The sequence below is a fragment of the Berghia stephanieae genome, chromosome 3 (genome assembly GCF_034508935.2).
Source record: "Berghia stephanieae isolate SIO BIC M18660-M18661 chromosome 3, UCSD_Bste_1.3, whole genome shotgun sequence".
In the NCBI taxonomy this organism is placed as follows: Eukaryota; Metazoa; Mollusca; class Gastropoda; order Nudibranchia; family Aeolidiidae; genus Berghia; species Berghia stephanieae.
Window position 1 is genome coordinate 24,225,747 of NC_088362.1, and position 5,000 is coordinate 24,230,746.

The 5,000-nt window shown below is 41.7% G+C and overlaps 1 protein-coding gene across 2 annotated transcripts in view; it reads left to right on the forward strand.

Moving 5' to 3' along the window:
• Positions 1-5,000, forward strand: part of LOC144967401 (3-oxoacyl-[acyl-carrier-protein] reductase FabG-like) — a 52,408-nt gene that overhangs the window by 20,112 nt on the left and 27,296 nt on the right. The window lies entirely within an intron of this gene.

The following is a 5,000-nucleotide window of genomic DNA, read 5'->3' on the forward strand; positions in this document are numbered from 1 at the left end:
AAGGCAAGTGAGCTTACTTGGCCATGTATGGCGATGAGGCACATTAAAAGTGGTTACATAGACGGAACAGGAGTTCGTGGTCGTCAGAGGTTGACGTTCCTGGCCAGTTTGAGGCTATCAAGAAGCATCATCCCTACAAACTCCGAGTACACGAGAGAGGTAGAGGATAGATCGTCGTGGAGGCATATGATAGGCAACGTCCATACAAGCGCAGACCACGGATAAACAAGTAAAGACACTAGGGAGCAGGCACTGGTGTAAGATAAAGATCTCAACAAGTGTGTATGAAAGATATCAGACAAAGCAAGAAAGAAAAATACAAGAAGAAAAAAAAATACATCCCATAAAATCAGTCCTCGTCTGGGGATCGAACCTCAGACCTTCTGATTACCGGTCAGACGTGTTACCATTACACCACAGAGGCTCCCTGCCCTATATATAGAAAGTAAAGGCAATGTCGTCAAGGTTGTTTGTTTTTCCGTAATAGACGAAGTAATACTGCTCTGCTATGAAAATAAACACATTTTGGCCCGAAAACTCAGCCTTCAATAAATATCGATCGATTTAAATGACCACCATCTTGTCAAATACTCTCAAACGTGGGATTTCCTACAATTTTTGAAATCAGACCTTCAAGTATATACACGTCGGTTTATTGCTTTTCTATTTAAAAAAAAACCGTATTCCATTGGGAAGTATTTAAATTAGATTATGCCAGTAATTATTGCAAAGTGCATGTATGTGTATGTGTGCATGCGTGTGTACATTTATGTATATATGTATGTATGTATGTATATATATATATATATATATTATTATATATATATATTATATATATATATATATATATATGGATGTGTGTGTGTGTGTGTGATTGATGCATGTGAGCTTGTGTGCCGATTGCAGTATGTATGTTTTAGTTAGTCTGTGAGGTGCTGGAACTCCGCATAAGCGTTATGTAATTGTACATTATTATCATATTTTTAAGAAAGTCATTGTTTTTGAGTGTTTTGGTGTATACATTGCGCTGTTGCGCGCAAATGTACTTTTACCTCTTCTCTTCTCTCTCTCTCATCTCTTCCCATTGTCTCTTCTTTGGTGGTGGTACGTTTCACTCGCTGTTGCGCTTGCTTAAAACTTTCGTACTACCATCTCTCCCTTTCTCCCCCCCCACTCTCTTCTACTCTTCCCTTCATCTCTCTCCTCTCTCCTCTCCCCTCCCCCCCCACACACCCCCCCCCCCCCCCCTTAATCGTCCTTTCTTTGGTTGGTGGTACACGTTTTCACATCGTTGGGTTGGCAGCTCTGTTAAAACTTTCGTACTAAAGGCATACTGTCTAATCCTGTTATTCGTTGTTTATTAAATATGAAGATAATGGAGTGGCGAGATATCATTGGTCGGTGTGACAGGGGTCAAATTGAAAGGTGAAGGGCGACACGTCATCGAGGTTTACGTATTGATTTATGTCACCAATTTTTTGGTCGATGTGAGATATCTAGATTTTTAATGTCGGAGATGGAGAGATTATAAGTCTGAAGTACGATGAAAGCAATCTCGTCATCAAAAGTTGATCAAGGAAGGCCTGTCTCGATGTGTACTTATTTGCAGGTCTGATAACCCAAATTGTTATGGGTTCATCGGCGTAATGGAAATACTCTCAAACCAACGCAAAATACTGCCCATTGCAAACGATGTTAACCAAGCCCATACTTGCGTTCAGTTATCAGACCTGCAAATATGGGACCTAGGTCTGTTGTCTAATCTGATAGAAGCGACCTTACTTCAGGTCTGATGACCGAACACAATCCTGGGCTTGATTTAACATTGTTGTAATGGAGAATATTTTACGTTGGTTTGAGAGTAGGTATTTCCATAACAACAATGAGGTCTACCTATCCATCTCCGTCCGTTTTGCTCCCCTCTCTCCACCCTCTCTTCCTATCTGTCTGTCTGTCTGTCTGTCTGTCTGTCTCTCTGTCCGTATGTCCGTCCGTCCGTCCGTCCGTCCGCCCGCCCATCCATCCATCCATCCTTCCATCCATCCACCTATCTATCTATCTATCTATCTATATGATTTGTAAAACATTTGAGTGTATTCCTCTTAGTGGGGACCTGTGCTTGTGTCTGGATGAGACGTTTAGGTGCTCTCAAAGTACTTTGATAGTGTGCTCTTGGAATCTACATCTTATTTGAACCAATTCCCCTTTGTCTTACCTTTTCTTGGGTGCTTTAATTGTAATTCTAGAACTTTTACTATCCCATTTTCTTCCATTTTACTGGCGCTGATATGACCTTAATCTGTAGCAAGTGCCGTAAAACCTTAAAAAAAAAAAAAAAAAAAAAAAAAAAAAAAACCCATCTCTCTCCAACCCCCCCCCCCCCACCCCCAAAGCCCTTTGTCTCTTTCTCTTCTTCTTTCTTTTCCTCCCTCTCTCCACCCCACCTCATTATTAAATCAGTGTGTCGCCTATCACACAATGCCATTCGACTACAATGTATTGAAGAGTTGGATGGATCGGCATCGTCTTAAAGTTGAAAGTACTCGGAATCGATATTAAGTAACAATAAAGAATGGAATTCCACACAACCCAGGACACCTGCGTACTCTGTCGTATTCTGGAGGGGAGGAAGAAAAAACAAAAAACAAAAAACAAAAAAGAAATTTAAAATTTTGATCAGAAAAATCGTACCTCATCCTATCAATTGTTTAAAATGACTCTCCTCTTGTCAAAACCTCTCACGCATAATGGGACTTCAAGGCAGCTGTTGTGAGTACTTTACCCATACGCATAACTTATTAGTAAGCTCACACATGGCTTTGATATGTTTGTCGGTTCGATTGAACCGGTAATCTGCCATCCTTGTGGTGAGTATTTCCCTTTCAACGCATAGCAGCGACGGAGGCAGTGTTCAAAAGATATTATTGTCTGTTTATTATTAATATGTAATCTACATTGTAGGGCGTTGACGGTGTGTATGTGGGGGATGGAGGGGGGGGGGGCGGGAGAAGGAGTGGTAGTGTGTGTGTGTGTGTGTGTGTGTATGTGTGTGTGTGTGTGTGTGTGTGGAATCAATAGACTCACATTGATTCCTGATTCCGCAACGACGCCGTACTCTTTAAAAACAAAACAAAACCAACAAAAAAAAAAAAAACAAAAAAAAACCCACTGATTTTAAAGTTTGGCCAGAAAAATCATCCTTCAATTATCGGTCGGATTATTATGATCCTCACCTTGGAAAAAAACCAAAAACAACAAAAACAAAAAACAAAGGCAAAACAGTTTTCAAACCTTTTCTTCACGGTGAAGAGGTTTTGATAAGATAAAGGTCATCCTAATCGATGAATATTTGAAGGACGAGTTTTCTGGCCAAAATTTTAAAATACGCGTTTTTCCAAAAGTACGACAGAATGGTATCCTGAGACATCAAAGCTTACCCAAACAAAGAACGTAAACACACAAGACACAAACACAGTACACAGTTTACATCTCTGCAGAGAGTGCTGGGTTCCTTTGATCAATATGACCTGCCGGTATTGAGTGTGCCACGTGGTTGGGGGATTTCAGTGTTATATTTATTCATTAAATAGTACTGCTACTACCACACCAACTACTATGCTTCTTCTTCTTCTACTACTACTACTACTACTACTACTACTACTACTACTACTACTACTACTACTACTACTACTACTAAACTACTACTACTACTACTAAACTACTACTACTACTACTAAACTACTAGTAGTACTACCATGCGCATAATTGAAACTAACATTACCAAATCCTCTTCCTCTGTATCCTGTCCTTCCTTACCCACTCCCTCCCTCCCTCTCCCCACCCCCTTGCTCCGTCCGTCCCCTCTCTCCTTTGCTCCCCCCCCCTTACCCTTTTCCTCCGTACCCTCTCCCTCCTTATCTTCTGTCTCCCACCCTCTCCCTCCCTACCTTCTCCCTCCTTACCGTCTCCTTCCCTACCCTCCCCATCCCTACTCTCTCCCTTCTTACCCTCTCCCTCTTTGCCCCTTCCTCCCAACCTTCTCCCTCCTTACCCTCGCCCACCTTACCCTCGCCCACCTTACCCTCTTCCACCTTACCATCTCCCACCTTACCCGCTCCCTCCCTACCATCTCCCACCCTACTATCTCCCACCATACCCTCTCCCTCCCTACCATCTCCCAGCTTACCCTCTCCCACCTTACCCTTTCCCTTCCTTCTCTCTCACCTCCTTACCTTCTCCCTCCCTCCCCCCCCCCCCCCCATACCTTCTCCCTCCCTACCCTCTCCCTCCTCTTCCAATATACAATCTAAAACATCCACCACGCCATGATATGATTATTTAATTACTCTTAAGTTCGTTTATTCTACTGTATTCTGAAAAATCGCGGTTTTGAAATTTTGGCCAGAAAACTCATCCTACAGATATCGACTGATCAAATTGACTCTCATCTTGGCAAAACCCCTCCAACCTGTTGACTTTAAAACTACAGGCTTCCTTCCTGAAGTCCCAAGTTTGAGAGTTTTTGACAATATACGGTTAATTTCATCGGCCGATATTTGAAGGATGAATTTTCTGGCCAAAATTGGAACATGACTTTAAAAAAACAAACATTGAACGCTTAATGCATTAACGTAGCTATTCTGTATGAATACATTGGTGTATTATATAACTTACTATTGATTCGATGCGTTTAAGGAAAATACTCACTTGCTCTACACGCCAAACCAATCGTACCAACGCTCAAAACTATGTGTAACCTTTAACGTACAGGGAATGAGATTAGCGGAAGAGTAGCGTCCCTTGATTGGACGTCACCGGCGGAGAAGTTATTAGAGAGAGAACGTCATAAAGAAAAAAAATTTAAAAAAATAGAATGGATATGACGTCACCCGGCTCTTTGCTGTTGTTTTTAGACAGTCAGATGGGTGATTGGTTCTTACTAAAGTCCCTCTAGTCAGACTTTAAGGTTAAACATTTTTTGTGGGTTGGTACGTTTGATC